Source organism: Dipteris shenzhenensis, chromosome 25 (assembly GCF_047967505.1).
Source record: "Dipteris shenzhenensis isolate YYH24624 ecotype China chromosome 25, Dip_SZ_1.0, whole genome shotgun sequence".
In the NCBI taxonomy this organism is placed as follows: Eukaryota; Viridiplantae; Streptophyta; class Polypodiopsida; order Gleicheniales; family Dipteridaceae; genus Dipteris; species Dipteris shenzhenensis.
The window spans coordinates 4362909-4385317 of NC_141620.1; positions in this window are offsets into that span (position 1 = coordinate 4362909).

A 22409-nucleotide genomic window follows, 5' to 3' on the forward strand; every position below is an offset into this window, starting at 1 on the left:
CTCCATGAACTTTGGAGACAATTTTGAGAGAGGTTGATGTCCTTCTAGAGTTAAGTTGGATTTTAAATGATTTGGTGGGGTCATAAAGTTTTTTTACTCCTCTTGGATTCTAGAAGAGAAGTGTATTGCAATTTTTCTTGGAACATTTGCACTCCACACTAAGATTTGGAAGGTTGAAGTCACAAATAGGAAAGTTGTTTCACAAGATGCAACTATAGATATGAAAAGGATTGATGCAAAGTTTTAAAATCAGAATTGCATTTTGATTTCTATTGGATGAAATCAAAAAAGCAAGACCTAGATTTGAAAAAGAAAAGATGCACAAAAAGTTGTACTTGTTAAAGATGTCCTTTATTGGTTAAACTTTCTTTCATATAACTCTAGAATACTCTTTATTCCAACAAAGCATTGGTTAAACTTTCTTTCATATAACTCTAGAATACTGTTAGTTGCACCCAACCTAGAATGATTGCTCAAGCAATAGGTTGCTTTGAGTTGAAATTGAAATTTATTCAATGCTAGAGACTTTTTTTTTTCCCATTGCTAATATATTTTTCTAAAATTGTTAGTGGTGGCCGTAATCAACCAATGTGATTTTCCCAAAAACATAAGTTAAATAAGGGTACAAGGTGAGCAAGGTAACTAGGACTGAGCACTGACAAAGTCGCAACACAGATGGCACTAAGACTAATGTTGTAGCAGAAAAGCGCAATTACTATAGTAGCCTTGTGACAGATAGTAGCTCAATAAAGAGCGGAGTTACTATAGTAGCCTTGTGACAGATAGTAGCTTGATAGAAGAGCCTACACAATGGATTGAAATGACTCAAACACAAACAACAGTCATAGACACCCAACCAAACCAAAGGACAAGAGTCAAAACAGACCCACTACTTTATGCCACATGTGAAAATCTTAGCAACATCAACACTGACTCGACATAATTGACATCGGCAATAAAATAGGAATTAATGTAACGAACATTTAGTGCATTTATTGTCACAAATTTGGTCGTATGAAAGAGATTGCAAAAAGGAGCAATATGATCAAAGTGGCCCACACAACTCCAATAGAGATAATTTGCCAGGGGGAGGAAAATTTCAAGGACAAAGCCATACTCATTATGCAAGACAACAAAGTGAAACTTAAATAGCCAAACCACTCATTGAAAGTATAGGTAAGCTTTACTTTATGTCAAACTCGTGTCAAATCCAATTAGGGACCCCCAAATTGAATTTGGGGCCTTATTAATTAATTTGTTTGCGGTTTGCCAGGGGGAGGCATGCACAAAAAAATTAAGCTAAGTAAGGCGATGGGCGCTTAAATAGTTTGAGAACTTTCTCGGATTTCTAGAACCTGCACAGATTCTGAGGACTCGAGAGCTTCTTGGAGAAACCTTTGCATCTAGAAGCCTCTGCTCTGGACTATTAAGGAGGAAGGGGGCTGATAGAATCGCAGGCAAAGAAAGAAGGGGGCCGCAAAAGCCTCTCAAGGAGGAAGCGAAGGGGAGGAAGGGGGTGAGATGGAAGGCAAGGGGAAGGAGAGGCGCACAGATTTGAAGGAGGAAGAGAAGGGGGAGGAAGGGGGAGAGAGGAGGGGTTGAGCGGAAGGCAAGGGGAAAGGAGGGGAGTGGGAGGAGAGAGGGAGGAGGGAGGAAGAGGCTAGAAGGGGAGGGAGTGGAGGGAAGGTGAGGATGAGAGGCGAGAGAGGGAGCAGCAAAACGCAAAGGTAGGGAGGGAGGCGCGCAGACAAAGAGGTAGAGAGGGACTTACGTTAATTCGCATTTCAAATGTGAATTGATCGCTTAGGTTAATTGAAAGTTGGGGAGGGGGGGGGCCGCGGGAGAAATTGATTAATAGAGAAGTGAGCAGAAGCGAATAGGACACTAGAAAACGAGTAATCGACCAACAAAGATTGTTGAGATACATCAAAGGCCCGAAACAATTTGGGCACATAATATAGAGGAAGTCACACAAGAGTACATGGATATTGTGGTAGTTATTATGGCGATGATCATACAATAAGAAGATCAACACAAGGATATGAATTTTCTTTAGCGAGTCAAGGTGTTCTCTCTTGGCTATCCAACGAGCAACCTACAATTTCTTTGCCCTCAACAAAAGCAGAATATAGAGCTCTCACAGTAGGAGCATGTGAAATTATATGGCTAAGAAGAATCTTGTTAGAAACATATTTCTCTGAAGAAATAAGCCAAGTACAATAAACTATGGTAATCACTCAACTCAAGCCCTGGCAAGAATCCAGTATATCACTCAACAACAAAGTGTATTAATGTTAAAGAGCATTTTATCTATGTAAGAGTACTTAAAGATCTCACAGTGCAACACTATACAAAGAAAGCATATAGTTTTACCCAAACCTCTCGAAAAATATCTTTTTGACAAACAACAGCAAGCTCTTGGTTTAACTCAAAAGAAGGCAATTTCATTAAGGATGTGAAAGGGTAGCAATGGTCAATGCTTCTTCGAATCCCACATTCATCAACTTGAGGGAAGATCTACTTCATGATGATGGAAGATGTTCAGGGTGAGTGTCAACATCATTTTTCATACAATGGATGAGAACCAACCTATAAATTACTACAAACGAAAAGTGTTGGAAATCCTAACCCTAAAGGATTTGTATATTTTATTGTTTACAACTAATCTAGTGAACAATTAGTCATTTGTGGTTAGTTTCCTTGCCATGCCCTCTCTCCTCCATCTTCACTATCCTCCCCTTCCACCATATTTTAACAAAGTCAAGACTCAAAATGCAATACAAAAATTTCATGACTCTGGATGAGATTTAGAAGCATAGGATAACATTTTCTATGCTTCATTCCAAACGAGTGGTGTATCTTTACACCACATAGAAGTTCCCAACAAACGGTCTATAGTTAGATCACCTTTATGTTAAATTCAACAAACTATTGAATTACATTTTTAAGTCATAATTAAGACTCTCTACAATACGTTATAATATTTTCACTATCATATCTTCACTATCGACAGTAAAGAAAAGTGTAAAGGTGTAAAGGTGTAAAGTTGACTTGCAAGGGCTACAATTGAGCCAATTAAGACTCTATGCAATACGATACCACATTTTCACTATCATATCTCCATTATTAACCCTAAAGAAAGCTGTAAAGGTGACTTGCAAGGGCTATAATTGAGCCAACTTTTCTTGTTTTAAGTTTTAGTAGGCCATAGTATTTTGAATTTTACCACCGTATTGAGCAGAGATGGTCATTCTCAAAAATTAGTACATACAAAGCTAGAAAATCCAAAAAGGTTGAATAGTGTGTTTTACGTACATGTGTGTGTGTTTTACGTACATGTGTGTGTGTGTGTGTGCATGTGCACGTGTGCGTGTATGTGTGCGTGTGCATGTGTGTGTGTGTGTGTGTGTGTGTGTGTGTGTGTGTGTGTGTGTGTGTGTGTGTGTGTGTCTGTGTGTCTGTGTGTCTGTGTGTGTGTGTGTGTGTGTGTGTGTGTGTGTGTGTGTGTGTGTGTGTGTGTGTGTGTGTGTGTAGACAAAAATGCCCCAAGAACATGGCACTCAAAGCCCTTAAAAATTTATAACAAGTGACCACTGTATTATATTCCAAGAGTATGTAAAGCTTGTAAGTACATCTAGAAATCAGCGTTCAATCTTTTAGGTGTCCAATACTCCATAGTCAGGGTCTGCTTACCTGCCACCATCCAAAAAAAACTAGTTATTAGGACAACAAAGTTTTAAAAGGGTAGACAGGTAATGCCTGCACACCCCGGCTTGTTATCACTTTAGCTAGGAGAAGGAGACCTATCAAGATCCTTGGCTAGAAAAGGCACAAGGGGCAACATGAAAAGTTTAAGGCAGAAGAACACGCCTTCCATATAAGCGACATTGGAGGGGACAATAATTTTTAAAATCAACTACTAAGCCTTCCATGTAGGAGGCACATAATGTCGTTAGCAAGGTTAATTATTTTAGAGGCAATAGTATGGAAATTTATTTTGAAAAAACAACATTTAGCCTACCATATAGGAGGCGTAAAAATAAATTTATTAATCCTACCATGTAGGAGGCATTAGAGCCTAAGTCCTAGCCTACCATAGAGGAGGTGTGAAAAACAAGAAAAAACTTTACAAAGAGGACGTTCTAGAAGGGACACTTGTTTTGAAGCCAAATGAAGTGGCCTTCCATAAAGAAGGCATGAAAATTAACTTTATTAAAAAAGTCTCAGTTAAACATCTTCTTGGTTTTTTGAGGGAGGTAGGGTCGTGTTCTAACTTAATGCAGTATTAATCCATCTTTTCTAGTAGCCTTCAATTTTTTATTGGCGTAAGCAATAAAGGTAGGATCCAAATTAACAGATATCCGAGCTGTCTTGCGAGGGGCATAAGTGTTAGATGTGTCCTAAAAATGAGGCATACATTCATTAGTAAGTAAGGAAGGTAAACTTAAACGAGTTCTCCCCCACCAACAATATGCAATCTAGAATTATTATAACTTTCCAAGACATGTGCCTTTATCTATGTAGGGAAAACTAGCCGATGTAGAGAAGTTAAATGAAAAAATTAGAGTATGTAAAAGTGTATGCAAAAAATTAAAGTTATAAGTAGGTAAAGTGTAAACCTACGAGCTCAATTACCCATATAGATAAGAGGATGTAACCATAGGCATCTTTAGACAAAGGGAACATCTTAGATAATTTCGTGAAAATTTATAATTGTTGGGTTAGCATGACCAAGTTAAACCATTGATTGCAAGCAAAAAATAAGGGGGGGGGAACATAATTAGAGGTCCTAATCCAATGAAAAAAATGACAACTTTTTTCCAAGCTTGTATATATGTATACAAATCCACAAGAAGACATAAGAAGGCTATAAGGGGTTCAAAAAAGATCACAATCAGTAGGGTGTAACCCTACCTATAGTTAGTTTAGTCAAGTAGGGTTACTACTATGGAAAAAGGTTAGCAAAGGGTTAGTGGTATAGTTAAGGTTAGTATATCCAAATGAGGTATACATGCGGAACAAGGCGAAACATCGTGCATATTTATGGAGAAGGCTAAAGGTGAAAACCGATGCACAGAGAGCAAACAACAAAGCCCATCGACTATCCTACCAAAGCAACGCATGAAAGCCTAGGAGCGAGCAACAACACAAATGTATGCAAGAAACTACAAGCGATTACAAAGCAAAGCAAGAGAGAGACGCCACACGGAAAATGGAGTTGGAGAGCAAGCGGCAAAAGGTAAGGATAGTGAAACAAGAACAAACAACACAGGACCTCACAACATGACCATAACCAAAGACAATCAACAAGCACGTCAATAACTAACAAGCAAAACAATCAACTACATAAACACGAACAAGCCCAAGACAAACACACACAACTCACACACGACTAAGTGACTCCGAAGGAAAAACCAAGGACCAACACACGAGCAATAAACAGCCCCAACGCAATCTATGCACTAAGCCAAGATAAAAGGCCATCACTAATACAGTAAAGTAGAACGTGCATGACCGATAGGTAGGGGGATAACAAAGGTGACCGAAAACTGGAGAGGGAGAGCAAAGGTACTGAACGCCATGGAGCTCACATAATAGCTGGTTGGGTGTAGAGGGAGATGGGAAGGAGGCTGCACTTAGGAGAGGAAATGGTAGAGAATATAGGAGGATAGCGTAGTAGTGTGTAGCTAAGTAGTTAGCTACATAGCACGAAATAGAGCGGGCACCGCAAAGTAGGTAGGTCAACCATTATCACATGCTTAGATTAAGGAGAGAATGCATGTGGGTCATTTTGAAGAGCCAACAGTCGGAGTTACTTGGATTATCAAAAATTAAGAAGGCATAATATGTAACTTATTAAAAGAATTTTAACAAGAGTTTTGGATCTAACCTATAATTCTGAGAAGACATTTTAGAAGAACTATTTAAATTTTCATGAGGAAGAGATTTGGACGACATAACAAGTAGGACTGTCACAAGTATGTACTCAACATGAATAGTAGAGATGGATAATATCAAGAGGCACATTATGTGTTTGTAAAGCAAGCCCAGGTCGCCCCAATGAGGATTTTCAAGGTAAAGGAACCTGTGTAATCATATGTGTATTTGTATGTCTGTGAGGGAGTACAGGCTCTGTGTGTGTGTGTGTGTGTGTGTGTGTGTGTGTACCCTCCCTAACCCTGGGAGGATACCACATGATGGGGGCAGGCATATGGTATCCTGCCCCACACCAAACAAAGATAAGAGGGGGGAAGAATTGATTCGAGCACTGGGGAAATTGTTGGTGGCAATGAAATTGAAGATAAGTTTTTGGATCTTATGTTGATGAAAGCAATTAGCACAAAAAAGATGAATGAGTTTTGATATGTCTAGCCATGCCAGGAATAGATCTGAGGTAGAATAAATGATAGGTAGAATTTGGGAGATGCAGATTTTGTAGCAGTTTTCTGAGGGTCTATTGCTATGAAGGTGAATAAAGGAAATGTTTGGAACTGGTAATTTATCCTTTTTTCAGGAAATAGATGAGGTATAAAGGCCAATGAAAGGTCTAATTAATGTGAAGGAAGTGTTAAGAAAAGTGGTGTGAGTGGTAATATTTCCTATCATTCCCGAGGTAGATTCTAACTGAATAACATCTAGGGGATAGATCCACATCGCATTGTTGTGTAACCAAGGTTGATGAGGGTCAAGGCACTGAATGATGAAGGGGTTGTTACAAAAGCAAAGGTCATCGATATAATGGAATGAAAAAAGGAAGGCCTCCGCAATGTCCCATCTTTTGAGCCTTGTTAGTCTTTTGACAAATAGAATCTCGAATTTGAGAAGGTAAATATTGCACCAAGATGGGGAACATGAATATCCCATTGGTATTCCCAATATTTGTTTGGCACTAAGATTACCAACTTTGACAAATGCATTAGTTAGGATATAATGGTTGATATGCAGGAAGAGATCAAAAGAAAAAGGAGGGTTACTAGTTTTAGTAAGGATGAGAGTACATTTTTGCCATTTAAATCCCTTATAACCATTACTCTTTAGTAGGTCTACTAAGTAAGCAAGTGCTTCCATAGGCTGTCATTACCACTATGTGGTATGGCTTCATAACAAGTGGTAACATCAAATGTGTGCATGGAGGTTAAGAGTGGGGGGAGGTTGATGAGAAACGAGGTTGAGTTATCGATCAGCCAAAAAGAATTAATTATTTTTCCACAAAAAACTAAGGCATCTTTTATGAAACGAAAAGGATATCTTTTTAATTTCAAGAATAAAGTTACTAAGTGCAGAATTTAAAACACTAGTAGTATGAGAAAAAATACAAGAATGTGCATTGGTCAGCCAACAGAAAGAATGCTTATGACATTTGCAGGTACACATAAGAAAGGGGAGAGCATTAGTGGTTGTAGGTCCTAAGTTAAACGAGTTGAGTTTTTCAATAATGGAAGTGCTCATTACTTGTTCATCAAGGGGGGTAAATTCAAACTCTTTTCCAAACTGGCCATCCAGTGACAGAGCATTTTACAAATAAATGTGGGGATTTGAGGTGACTTGTCAAGGCCAATAATAAAGAGATGAGAGGCAAGAAAATCCATCTCACTCAAGATGCCTTCATCTTTAAACCATGGAAGAGAGGAAGCCCAATTCAGACATTTTTTATCAATTTCTGATAGGCAGAATGTCCAGATTTTGTCTTTGTTGAGACCAAGGGGTGTGATTTTGAGCACTAAGCAGATTTGGACCAGGTTTTGAACAGTTCTTCTACCACAATTTGGTGGTCAGGGCAGGATGTGGTTGAGACCTTTTGAAAGGAATTCTTTCAATAGGGTGGTGACAAATATCAATGTCTTTGGTGAGGACATGTAATTCGTTGAGAAATTTCATTTTTAGAAAGGGAGCAAAGCGCTTATATTTCATGCAAGTGCAAGTGTGGGACACATCATATGATGTGGAAAAAGTGTCAAAGGGGTGGTATAACCATTTAGAAATGTTAGGAGTATAAGACCAAGCAAATCCAAAATCATTAAACAACTTCAATTTGTTGGATTTTCTTAGGTTGAATGAACTCAAAGGCTTTAGAGCAAAAAACAACATGAAAAAACCTCTTCATAATATGCCTTTCACTACATAGAGAGTGTAGACCATTAACCTGTGTTGATAGGGTGTGTATCCGTACATCATCCGAAGGTAATCTGTTTGGCGGTGTCATTGATGTCATTGTACTATTGGGAACCATGCATGGAACATTTTGCTGAGCCAGAGAAGGTGGAACCATGAGTGGATAGGTATTTGGCTTTTTTAAAGGAACTTTTGGAAGAATTAGACAGAAGGGGTGGTTTTAAGATACCTTTGATAACTAGGGCCATAGGGGTATGATTTATTTTGGGAAGAAGAGGAGAGTTGGGAGCTAGATGGGCAAGGTTACGAGCTCCCACAAGTAATTGTTCATGAAAAAGAAAATAGGCAATAAGGCTCGTTCATGCTTCAAGCGGGAGAGAAGCAATCCAAGCAATGAAGGCATAGAATTAGGCTTTGTGGGATTCTAGCTTAAATAGGTTTTGGAGAGTATGGATCATGAACCAAAGCACTTGCTAGAGCCACATAATGGAAGAGGAACTTCCATATCCTTCTCTAGTGGAGCAAAGACACTTGATGTAGGGGCAATGAATATTCCATAAGCTCTTGATATATTTTTTACTTGATTTGATATATTTTTTACTTGATTTATCGGTAGGAATGGCCTTGGTATGAAAGTACACATTGTGGCGAGCACATTTGGTTTGATCAAAGGAGTTTAGAGAGAAAAGAGAAAGGGTGCAGTTTAGATCAGCAAAGAGAAATTGCTTCCCCTTCTTAACATCAATTTTGCATTGGTCTACTAGTTCAGAAGACAAGCTACAGAGAGTGGTAAGGGACTCCACAGTAAAAGGTTCTCTGTGATTGAGAGTTTTGAAACCCCAAAGCTTATGGTAAAAACCAATTGACTCAAGCTTGAGTTGTCAAGGAGGAAGAAGAGGAATGTAAGAGGAGAATTCTGAGAGAGGATTACTTGGAGAGGAATCAGTAGCAGTAAATGCTTGGGTGAGAGTAGCATGGGCTTCTTTGTCAGCAGCATCCAAGCCATCAACATCCACCAGAGGGTTGTGGGGAGCACATGCAATTTGTTCTGGCAGAGGAATCATAGGGAGGTTGTTGACTAGGAGAAGCTTGTTGATGATGGTAGGGAGAGATTTGTGATAAGATGCAATATCTTGATCATGAAACAAGTTAATATCATTGAGTCATCATAGTAGCTTGTCCAAAGATGTCATTGTAACATGAGGCTCCTTGCAGGACATTAAAATTAATTGAAGCCCATGGTTGATGGATACAATATAGAGTGCCGAGGGAGTGTTCTTCTTTGCTTCTTCTCCAAATTTAAAAATCTTGGCGAGAAACCCGTTATCTGGGAAACAAGCAAGAGCTGTTTGGATCCCTGGAGCAGGTGGGGAGCAAATGTCATTTCAAAAGCCAACAGGGGTTAGTGGGGTTTGCATGTGTCTTTGTAGACAAAAATACCCCAAGAACATGGCACTCAAAGCCCTTAAAAATTTATAACAAGTGACCACTATATTATATTCCAAAAGTATGTAAAGCTTATAAGTACATCAAGAAATCAGAGTTAAATCTTTCAAGTGTCCAATACTCCATGTTCAAGGTCTACTTGCTTGCCACCATCCAAAAAAAAACCAGTTGTTAGGACAACAAAGTTTTAAAAGGGTAGACAGGTAATGCCTGCACACCCCGGCTTGTTATCGCTTTACCTAGGAGAAGGAGACCTATCAAGATCCTTGGCTAGAAAAGGCACAAGGGGCAACATGAAAAGTTTAAGGTAGAAGAACACGCCTTCCATCCATACTTACTAATGAATGTATGTCTCATTTTTAGGACACATCTAACACTTGTGCCCCTCGTAAGACAGCTCGAATGTCTGGGAATTTGGATCTTGCCTTTATGGCTTACGTCAATAAAAAATTGAAGGCTGCCAGAAAAGATGGATTAATACTACATCAAGCTAGAACACCACCCTACCTCCCTCAAAAAACCAAGAAGATGTTTAACGAGACTTTTTTAATAAAGTTAATTTTCATGCCTCCTTTATGGAAGGCCACTTCATTTGGCTTCAAAACAAGTGTCCCTTGTAGAACGTCCTCTTTGCAAAGTTTTTTCTTGTTTTTCATGCATCCTTTATGGCAGGCTAGGACTCAATTTGTTCTAATGCCTCCTATATGGTAGGATTAATAAATTTATTTTTACGCCTCCTATATGGTAGGCTAAATGTTGTTTTTCAAAATAAGTTTTCATACTATTTGGGTACCATCCCCTAGCTATGATAGACCCACCTACAATGGTGGTCTATCTAGGCCCAACAATATGCAGTCTAGATTTGTTATAACTTTCCAAGACATGTGCCTTTATCTATGTAGGGAAAACTAGCCGATGTAGAGAAGTTAAATGAAAAAATTAGAGTATGTAAAAGTGTATGCAAAAAATTAAAGTTATAAGTAGGTAAAGTGTAAACCTACGAGCTCAATTATCCATATAGATAAGAGGATGTAACCATAGGCATCTTTAGACAAAGGGAACATCTTAGATAATTTCGTGAAAATATATAACTAATGGGTTAGCATGACCAGGTTAAACCATTGATTGCAAGCGGAAAATAAAGGGGGCGAATATAATTAGAGGTCCTAATCCAATGAAAAAAATGACTCTAATTTTTTGCCAAGCTTGTATATATGTATACAAATCCACAAGAAAACATAAGAAGGCTATAAGGGGTTCAAAAAAGATCACAATAAGTAGGATGTGACCCTGCCTATAGTTAGTAAATCAAGTAGGGTTACTACTATGGAAAAAGGCTAGCAAAGGGTTAGTGGTATAGTTAGTATAAAGGTAAGTACAGAAAGCATAAGGGTAGTATATCCAAATGAGGTATACATGCGAAACAAGGTGAAACGTCGTGCATATTTATGGAGAAGGGAAAAGGAAATACCCGATGCACAAGCAGCAAACAACGAAGCCCATCAACTATCCTACCAAAGCAACACACGAAATCCTAGCAGCGAGAAACAACACAAAAGTACGCAAGAAACTACAAGCGATTACAAAGCAAAGCAAGAGAGAGATGCCATGCAGAAAATGGAGTTGGGGAGCAAGTGGCAGAAGGTAAGGACAGCAAACAAAAACAAACAACACAGGACCTCACAACATGACCATAACCAAAGACAATCAACAAGCATGTGAGTAACTAAGAAGCAAAACAATCAAGCTACATAAACATGAACAAGCCTAGGACAAACACATGCAACCCACACATGACTAAGTCAGTGACTCAGAAGGTGAAACCAAGGACCAATGCACAAGCGATAAATAGCCCCAAAGCAATCTATGCACGAAGCCAAGATAAAAGGCCATCGCTAATATAGTAAAGTATAACACGCATGAGCGATAGGTAGGCTGGAGGGTTTTGAGTTTCTTGCTACTACTGCACATTCTCATTTTCTTGCTACTACTGCACATTCTCATTTTCATACGTCTTTAGTTCACCATAATCAGTCAAAAAAACATAATTGAAAGAAGGAGAAAATTGCTTAGGTGGTCTACTTACCCTCATAGACCTTCTAAGTGCACCTAAAGGGTTGTGAGGTTCTTGCTACTGCTGCTACACATTCTCATTTTCTGCAACCTTTGGATTTTTATCTCCTGTAATTTCATCAAGAGTTGTGTATTCTATGTTTGCATTTTCTTTCTTCCTTTTTTGCAAGCGATCTTTGTGCATAATAGTCTCATTGAATACAACATCTCTGCTCCTAATGATTTTGTTACTTTCATAATCCACCAAACAACCAAACTCACTACCTCCATATCCAATAAAGATGCACATTGAACTTTTTACCTGTCCATGCCTCTTTTGGAATGCCACCATCTAAGGAACTTGAAGGCGATCTATTTATCAAGTAAACACTTGTATTCACTACTTCAGCCCAAAGGCGTAAGGGTAGCCCTGCATATAGTCTCATGCTCCATGATTTTTTTGTTCATCCTCACTGACACAGGACTTTCTTGTGGCATTCTTGGAGTTGTTTTCTCTCTACAAATTCCATTGTATGAATAGTAACTATCAGACTCTTTGCTGCCATATTCACCACCATTATCAAATTTCAAAGCCTTCAACTTCTTTCTTGCCTCAGTCTTAGCCAAAGCTTTCCATTTCTTAAAAGTTTCAAAGACATCAGATTTTTTGTAAATGCAATAAACCCAAGTTTTTCTAGTTGCATCGTCAATAAAAGTAACATAATAGTGAGAACCACCAAGAGATGATATATCACCAGGACCCCATACATCTGCATGCACAAGGTCTAACTTCTCTCTCTTCTTTTCTTTCCCAACTCTGAGAAATCTAACTCTCTTTTGTTTTCCATAAACACAGTTCTCACAAAAGTCCAAATCAACCAGCTTCAAACCTGGCAATAGCTTTCTTGAGTGAAGAATATGTATCCCGTTCTCACTCATGTGTCCAAGCCTACAATGCCAAAGAGTTATATCTACTCCTATAGAAGCTAAAGCAATGGAGGAGTAAGCATTATTGATGCATAAATATAATATACCTACCTTGGGTCCTTTTTCTATTACCATTGACCCTTTTGTGACCTTCCACAAATTTTCTACAAATGTGATCATGCAGCCTTCATCATCCAATTGTCCTGCGGAAATTAAGTTTCTTCTTAAAATCAAGAACATGCCTTACCTCCGTCAGCAACCGTTGGTTTCCCTTCTGCAATTTTATCAACACCTTGCCCTTTCCAACAACCTTAAACACTTCATCATTACCTAAATGAACAACTCCAAAATCACCTTGAACATAGTCTTGAAAATATTCCAATGAGGTGTAGCATGAACTAAGCCCCTAAGTCCCTGCAACTGCATCAATAATAGTATACAATGAAAGAATTAAGGCATCTTACAACACAATACTTGCTACATTTATGTCCATCATATTCTCTTGTTGTCCATCTCCTTCCTTTTTCTTTCATGACTCAATAGTATTTCTTCAAGTGTCCTTTCTTCCCACAATGCCAGCACTCCAGGTTCCCTTTGGATTTGGATTTTCTTCTTCTTGAGTTGTTGCAATGTCTTAGTGTGTGGGTCTCAGTGGTGACTCATGTGTCATGGGGATGTTGAAGAGATGTCGATGGAGCCTCCACTCAAAGCTACTCCTTGTGAGAGCAATGCAAGGCACGAGCCGTCCGCAAGTGTCACTCAAGCGGCCTTCAGATTTTTGCAATGTTTTTCCATGCGAGAAAGAGGGAAGGGGGAGAGGGGAGAAGAGAGGGGAAAAGGGAGGGAGAAGGAGAAGGGAAGAGGAGAGGAGAGTAAAGGGGATGGAGTGGCAAACACAAGGGCACTACAATGGAAACAAGAGAACACCCAAAACACTCTATTGGAAAAGAAGAGGGAGCTTGTATTCAAACTTGTGCAAACAACAATGAAGACCAAAGTCAACACTTTGACCTTTTATACGTGTCCTCTTTTGAAGGGAGGGCCAACCCTTTTCCTTTTAGCACTCTCCTTCTCTTTTACAACCAAAGGCTCTTGGGCCGATAGGGTGCCAAGGCATATTGCTATTCGTTCCATCTCTCCCTTCTAGCAGAAATAGCACTTGTGTTAACCATATTAGAGCGCTTGGGACAAACCAGACATTAGGAGGTGGTCCTAACAGGTTCCCAAATAGCGCTTGTGTTAGCCTCGCACCTCCAAGGCTTACGTAATTTGGGGCTCAAACTCCCTGAGCGCCCTCATGCCTTAAGTCATTTGGGGTTCAAAGCCCATGTATCAGGCTCAAAACCTGGAGTAGCGAGGCTTAACTTTTGTGAGACACTTAACATCAGCTTGCAGCTAGAACATACAACCTATGCACATTGCCTGGATGCTTTGGCCTCAAGATATTTGGGGATCAAACTCCTTGATTTGATCTGTATTCCTTCTATGGCTATTTCTGTTGACGTAGGTCTGAAATGTGCACGTTGTGCCTACAATCCGTTGATGTAGACCTGAAATGTGCACGTTGCCTGCAATCATTGGCCTTGGGGTATTTGGGGATCAAACTCCCTGAGCTTGTTTGTTGAAGTAGATCATGAAGCCTAATCACCTCTAATCACTGATTACCCTGCATTCAGTGACTATACTCTATGGATGTTAACACTTGGGCTCACTTCCTCTCTACCTTTTTCTTTCCCTATTCTCAAGAGTCAAAGAATCACTTGATGTTTCACATGTGCTTTTCCATTGCATTTCCTCACTAAGTTGAGAACCAACAACATCATCAAACTTATAAGTGTTCGATCCAAAAACAAAGTTACTCACAGCCATGACCAAGCTATCCCAACTTTCTAGCAATAAACACAAAATCAAGAGAGCTTGAACCTCATCATCAAAGTTTACTCCTACAAAACTTAGTTGGTTTGTATTTCTATTGAACTAATTCAAATGATCAGCTATAGACCCAGCTTCTAACATCTTCATATTGAATAGACGTTTCATAAGAAATACCTTGTTATAAGCTTATGGTTTTTCATACAATGTATCCAGTGTGCTCAACAATTCCTTTATTGTCTTCTATTTAAGAACGTTGAAAGCCACTGACACTCCTAAACACAATCGTATCATTCCTAGTGCCACTGACACTCCCAAACACCTAAAATGTGCACGTTGCCTGTAATCATTGGCCTTGGGGTATTTGGGGATTAAACTCCCTAAGCTTGTCTGTTGAAGTAGATCATGAACCCTAATCACCTTTAATCACTGATTACCCTGCATTCGGCGACTGTACTATGTGGATGTTAACATGCCCCCCTTCTTGTTGCTGATATGCCTTCGGGTCAACTGCGCTGGAGGAGGTGTGTGGAGAGGACTGTTTGAAGGACTGCATAGTGGTCCAATTGTCGTGGAGTGAGGCGAGTGAGGTACGAGCAATATCGCCAAAAATGGGTGTCTTGCATATTTTTATGTGTGCAGATGTGATGTCCATGGAGATTGCAGATGTGAAGGTAGAGGCGAAGGTCCTAGAATTGCGTAGGACCGACATCGGGATTGAAGACAATCTGGTTGTTCAGATTGTGGAGCCGGTCATAGATGGGGTAACTGTGGGCGGGGAGATCGCAAAGGAGTAAGAGGAGAAGCCGGTTGAAGTGGATCGTTGCTACGATGGTGGGATCTGGAACTGAGCAATACATGTCGTTGAATGACTAGAGGCGATAGCAAAATCCCTCTTGAGTCATGTCTTTTGGGAAGTTGTACTTTTGAAAGTTGTACAACATTTTGGGACCCTTCTTTTGGATCTCTCTGAATCCTTGTACATGCAAAACTCCTGTTGCTCCCAGTCTTCCAAACCTAACTTCTTTGATTAGCCAGGGGCACGCTGCCATTCATTCTCTGCTTGGACGGACACCATAAGTTCCCATTCTTGTGCCAAGAGATCCTGTAGAGTTTAAATCTATCATTCCTCGTGCTCATGTTTTCTAGCGTACATCGCCTTTGCCTACACCTTTTGCTCCAGTGTTGTTCACAAGCCAAAACCTACCTTGTCGACCTGGTCCATGAGGGTTTGGACCAAGGATTTGCTTGTGGCAAGGTCATCTTTGAGCTTTGTTAGGCCAGCTCGAGCTCTTCAGCTTTGGCACAATACTCATGTGCTCTTTGTATGGCTGCTTGACCTGTGGCTTGGGCAGCAACCATTATGGATTAACTATCATGCGGAAAGAGCTATGCCTGAAGAGACTAGCTGAGAGCTGTGAGGCTTGTTCCTGCCTCCTCTGCAAAATTGTGCATGTGACTTGTGGGAGCTGTGCCATGGCTTCAAATAGGCATTGTTCCATCAGGTCCGCATCGATAATTGCTCTGCTGACATGTGGCTATAGCCACCTAGTGTCCTTATTGGGCTACACTGCAAAACTATAAGGCCTTTGCTAGGCCTACCCATGGAGAGGAAGAGGTACCGGTGGCAAAGGATGTGGTCTCTTGGGGGGTTGTGGAAGCCGAGACATAGGTCACAACAGGAGTGGGGCTTTGGCTCCAAAATGGAGGCCAATGGTGACTGTTTCATCATTGGGAAGGTCTTTGATCAGAATGGGCTCCTCCTGAATCCGTTTGCCCCTGTTCTGAGAATCTGCCTATTGGAGTTGCAGTTGTTGGCACAAGAATTCTTGCATCTGGCGGTCCTCATACTACGCAAACAACTGACTCGGGTCCGATTGCTCATGGCCGATCGAAGTGGCGGTGGGCATTGTCCTTGCCTGCTTGGGCTTGACCTCTGTCTGCGCTGGCCCTGTGGCAGATTTTTCGGCCAACCCAAAGCCAACTAGTGGATGCTACTACCTCAAGTAGTAGAGGACCATCATGTACAGCATGGGGTTGTCGATTACTTCCCCGTGTGTCTTGAGGTCATCCCTCATCTAGGTGCAAAAATAGTTTGCCCAATTTGTAAGCTGAGGCTCCATCAAGTGTAGCAAGATATTGCGCACGGCAGACTAGTGGTGGTCCATGTGCTTGACTTGCATGAGCCATTGCAAGACTCTTGCCAAACTTTCCACCTCGGGCTTATGAATGGTGGTGAACTGGAGTCCGCCCTTACCTCCTGTCATAGTGGTAGACCTTGCTGAGGGCGTCCAGCTTCTTCTTCTTGGAGTACTTCTCGCTAATGATCGGCAGGTCGAAGGCTGCCCATACCACATCCTGATTGATGTGGTAGTGGTGGGGAGTGCTTGTTGCATCTCACAGGATGCCAATGTTGGTGTTGTTGTATGCCTGAAGGAATTCTGCCAACAACTTCATGTCCAAGTGGCATGGGAGGTGAGCTACCACTCTGCTCAGTCCAGCAACTCTGATCGCCTCCTCCACCTCTGGCTCCTTAAATGCTGCATAGGCAGCCGCTATATGGTGAGTCATGACCCTCGTAAGCAAAGCGTGAGTGCACACTGCACGTGTCCAATTCTTGGAGCCATGCTTCTCCAAGCGGTGAGAGTGATTAAGAGCGCATGACCTTGTCCTCACCTGTTGTTAGAGCCGGAGTGCACTTTCTTGATCTTGAGGGGGACATACCAGCTGGCTGTTGTACCCTCCTGGGTGGCCTGTCTGTTGGACACTTCTTCTTCCCCTTGCAAATCTTCTATGGGGATCTCGAAAGAATACGAATTGTCGCAGGAGTGCTTTGGGAATCTGAGGGGCCACAGGCCTGTGGGATAGGGTGGGGGCGAAGTCCCAAGTCTGTTTTGAACTCAAAAAACTTGTGTTCGCGATCCATTGGAAAGAATGATGGTAGTTGAGTGATGAGAGAGTCAATGGACGAGGAAGAGCAGGAGGACATAAACAGGCTATTGTGGATGGCAGTGGAAGAGGGCAAAAGCCTGTGAGAATTCTGGGCAAATTTTGGGGGAAACTGCTATGGCGATGACCCAACCGGATAAGGCTTGTTTATGTAGATTTTGCATCCCCACGCCCGGCGGGATCTTTTGATGTTGGCGGGGTACCGTTTTGGCGATGACCGGTGTGATATGAAAAAGACCACGATCAGTGTGATACGGGATGGCGACGGTCAGTGTGATCTGACGATGGCAATGGTCGGTGGGATCCGAGATTGCAACAGTTGGGGGAATCCTTTTTTAGCAATGATCGATGAGACATGCGATGGCAACGGTCGATGTGATTTGACGATGGCGACGGTCGATGGGATCCTTCTCTGGCAACTATCAGTAGGATACTTGATGGCGCCGCTTGACAGGGTCTAGGATGGCAACGGTCAGAGGGATCCATGATCACGACGGTCGATGGGATTCGGGATCACGATTGCCAATGGAATACTACTATAGCAACGATCGGTAGGATACTGACTATGTAGAGAAGTAAAAGGATTGGGGTGCAAAGGTGAGTGGGAGAGGGAGTAAGTGGAGTGCCTTTGTGCAGTGTGGGACTAACTTTGAGGCCAGCATGCAACATGGTGAACAAATGCAAAAATGGACGTATTGACCCATCACCTAGTGCTAACCATGGATGTGTGTGTGTGTGTGTGCGTGTTTGGTAGTGACTTGTGGGCTACGGGTGCGTCGGGTGAGATGCCTACCGTACTGACTCACCTAGACTTGGACTCCTCTTAGCAGGGAAGCTATTGGCGTTTTTACCTCTACCAATAAGAAGGCAACCAATTTGGCAGTATCGTACGGTTCTTGTGAAGCATATTCTTCCATGGACAATAGGTCCTCGAAGCCGTACAGGTCTCCTTCCTCCTGGAGGTTTTGCAGCACTCCGTCTTCCAGGAACATCTTTTGCATCAAAAGCCTCTAGCTGATCGAAGCTAAGGTGCTCCTCTTCCTCCACTCTCTCCAGCACCTTGAGGGATTTCTCCCCTCCATGGCCCATTAGGTGGGCTAGATGAATAGTATCTAACCCTCTACTTGCCTTGAGCGGACGATGCTCAAACTTCACTTGGCAGCCCCATACCAAGTTTTGGGCATAGTTTACGTATTGCTTTTCTAATACCGGGTCAGAATAGGTCTTCTTATAGGAGGGTGAGGGTGCTAGGCTTGGGGCTGCACTGGATTGTTTACCTCTGGACTGGGAGGCACTTCAAGGTCACCCTGGGTGGAAGCATGTTTGGAAGCAGAGGAGGTGGCAAGAGTGGCTATCTCCTCATTAGAACCGTCCTAGATAAGCACCTAGTTTGAGCCGTCTCCTACCCACCGAATGGCCTTCCTGGACCAAGTTTAGGGGGTGTGGAGGGATCTCGGGGCCGAGCGACAAGGGCCCTTTACCCTTCCTTGCAAGCTTCCTCATTGCCTTGGCTTGCATCCTTGTGATGACTTGTAGGGGCACTGCCGTGCCACCTGGCCTTAATCAATGCTAAGCAGATTAAGGCTGGTGCTCTTTGGTGGGATGAGTGGGGTTGTCGGTCTCCTCGTGGGACAGTCTTGGGAAAGATGCTCGGTTCTACACCCCGCACACAAGGGTGGGGGCTTGGTCGTGGTTGGAGCGATAGGAATATGATCCCTGTGTATGGACAGTCCTTCAAGAAATGTGGTTCCTCATTTGAAACTGGACACCAAAGGGTTTGAAGTACCTCGATAGGGGCATTCTTTTGCTCTATGGGGACCCTGGCATCCCTCCCTCCCTCCCTTGATGGCCACGGCCGCGAGAATTCTCTCTCTCTCTCTCTCTCTCTCTCTCTCTCTCTCTCTCTCTCTCTCTCTCTCTCTCTCTCTCTCTCTCTCTCTCTCTCTCTCTCTCTCTTAGGACTGACGGTAGCAGAGTCAAAAGGAGTGGAAGCTACGCGAGCACTTCCAGAGCGAGGAGTAGCAGTGGGGGTAGGAGAGGGGAAGGGACCTGACTGATACTGTGTCTCCGGACCAAGTGGAGACCTAAAGGAGTGTGAGTGTGCTGACTCGTCTACATCTCTCAAGTCAGCACAACATGAGCCGCCTGTCCTACTCTTCCTTCCCTTGCGAGAGGCATGCGCAGGTGATGACCCCGCAGTTGAAGGAGGGGATGGCTGGGCAGTATGTCCACCCGTCGGTGTAGGGGAGGAAATTGCTGAGGTCCTCTGAGATAGCAGAGAGAAGAATCTCGCTGCCTCCTCATCGCTCATCTGCACTACAAACTCGTCGGAACTCCCGCCAAAGTCATGCGTGGCTAGCAAAGGAGTTCCCCGAGGGGTAGTCGTAGTGCTACGTGGAAGAGAAGTCGGACCAGGGGTAGTAGTCGTAGTGCTAGGTCCGAGAGGAGTCAGACCAGGGGTAGTCCTCTGGGTAGTCGCCTGAGAGGAATCAAAGTCCTCTGGAGCATAAAGATCATGAGCTCTTCTCCTGCGAGGCTGTCCGTACTCATCGGATGAGCGACGTGATCCCATGTCTAACATAGACACAAACACGAAAACAAAAAACAAAAAAACAAACATAAGCATAGGCAAGAAGAAAGAAGAGGGAAAGGAAAGAAGAGGGAAAGCAAAGAGGGAAAGAAGAGGGAAAGGAAAGAGAAGAGGAAGAAGAGGGAAATAGAGAGTAAGAGTTAGAGAGAATAAGCTCATGCTTATGCTTATGCGGAAATAGAGAATGAGAGAAGGGGGAAATAGAGAAGGGGGAAATAGAGAAGGGGGAAAGAGAGAAGCATAAGCATGAGCTTATGCAGAAATAGAGAATGAGAGAAGGGGGAAATAGAGAAGAGGGAAAGAGAGAAGCATAAGCATGAGCTTATGCGGAAATAGAGAATGAGCTTATGCGGAAATAGAGAATGAGAGAAGCATAAGCATGAGCTTATGCGGAAATAGAGAATGAGCTTATGCGAAAATAGAGAATGAGAAAAGCTCATGCATAAGCATAAGCTTATGCAAAAATAGAGAGTGAGAAAAGGGGAAATAGAGAAGGGGGAAAGAGAGAAGCATAAGCATGAGCTTATGCAGAAATAGAGAATGAGCTTATGCGGAAATAGAGAATGAGAGAAGGGGGAAATAGAGAGGGGGGAAAGACAGAAGCATAAGCATGACCTTATGCGGAAATAGAGAATGAGCTTATGCAAAAATAGAGAATGAGAGAAGCATAAGCATGAGCTTATGCGGAAATAGAGAATGAGCTTATGCAGAAATAGAGAATGAGAGAAGCATAAGCATGAGCTTATGCTTCTCTCATTCTCTATTTCCAATGAGAGAAGCATAAGCATAAGCATAAGCTTCGCTCATTCTCTATTTCCCCCTTCTCTCATTCTCTATTTCCGATAAGCTCATGCATAAGCATGAGCTTATGCAGAAATAGAGAATGATTATGCATGAGCTTATCGGAAATAGAGAATGAGAGAAGGGGGAAATAGAGAATGAGCGAAGCTTATGCTTCTCTCATTCTCTATTTCCGCATAAGCTCATGCATAAGCATAAGCATGAGCTTATGATTATGAGAGCTTATGCGGAAATAGAGAATGAGAAGGGGGAAAGAGAGAAGCATAAGCATGAGAAGGGGGAAATAGAGAAAAGGGAAAGAGAGAAGCATAAGCATGAGCTTATGCAGAAATAGAGAATGAGAGAAGGGGGAAAGAGAGAAGCATAAGCATGAGCATAAGCTCATGCTCGTGCATGAGCATAAGCATGAGCTTATGCTTATGCTTATGCTTCTCTCATTCTCTATTTCCGGTTATGCTTATGCTTATGCTTAAGCATAAGCATAAGCATAAGCTCATGCTTATGCTTATGCATGAGTTTATGCGGAAATAGAGAATGAGAAGGGGGAAAGAGAGAAGCATAAGCATGAGAAGGGGGAAATAGAGAAGAGGGAAAGAGAGAAGCATAAGCATGAGCTTATGCTTCTCTCATTCTCTATTTCCGCATAAGCTCATGCATAAGCATAAGCTTATGCGGAAATAGAGAATGAGAGAAGGGGGAAATAGAGAGGGGGGAAAAAGAGAAGCATAAGCATGAGCTTATGCAGAAATAGAGAATGAGCTTATGCGGAAATAGAGAATGAGAGAAGCATAAGCATGAGCTTATGCAGAAATAGAGAATGACCTTATGCGGAAATAGAGAATGAGAGAAGCATAAGCATGAGAATGAGCTTATGCTTCTCTCATTCTCTATTTCCGCATAAGCTCATGCATAAGCATAAGCTTATGTGGAAATAGAGAATGAGAGAAGGGGGAAATAGAGAAGCATAAGCATGAGCTTATAATAGAGAATGAGCTTATGCGGAAATAGAGAATGAGAGAAGGGGGAAATAGAGAAGGGGGAAAGAGAGAAGCATAAGCATGAGCATAAGCATAAGCTCATGCTTATGCTTATGAGAGCTTATGCGGAAATAGAGAATGAGAAGGGGAAAAGAGAGAAGCATAAGCATGAGAAGGGGGAAATAGAGAAGAGGGAAAGAGAGAAGCATAAGCATGAACTTATGCGGAAATAGAGAATGAGAGAAGGGGGAAAGAGAGAAGCATAAGCATGAGCATAAGCTCATGCTCATGCAAGAGCATAAGCATGAGCTTATGCTTATGCTTATGCTTCTCTCATTCTCTATTTCCGCATAAGCTCATGCATAAGCATAAGCATGAGCTTATGCTTATGCTTATGCTTAAGCATAAGATTGGAGCAGGGGTCTCCGAGCGATTGAGTTTAGGTCTCTTACCCTTGCATTCACGAGAGCGGTTTGGAACACTGGGACCTACTAATCCTCTTATAGGAGATAGTGGATCAGGGTACCACTTCCCTCCTCATAGGGGTAGTAATCGTGAGGTCCGTGATCTAGATCCGTCTCCTCCCAGTCATTGGGCACTTCCTCTACCAACACTTGATTGACTGGGGTTATACGAGGCAGTGGTGGTTGTGGGCCCAATATGGGTGGTGGTAACGGAGCTGG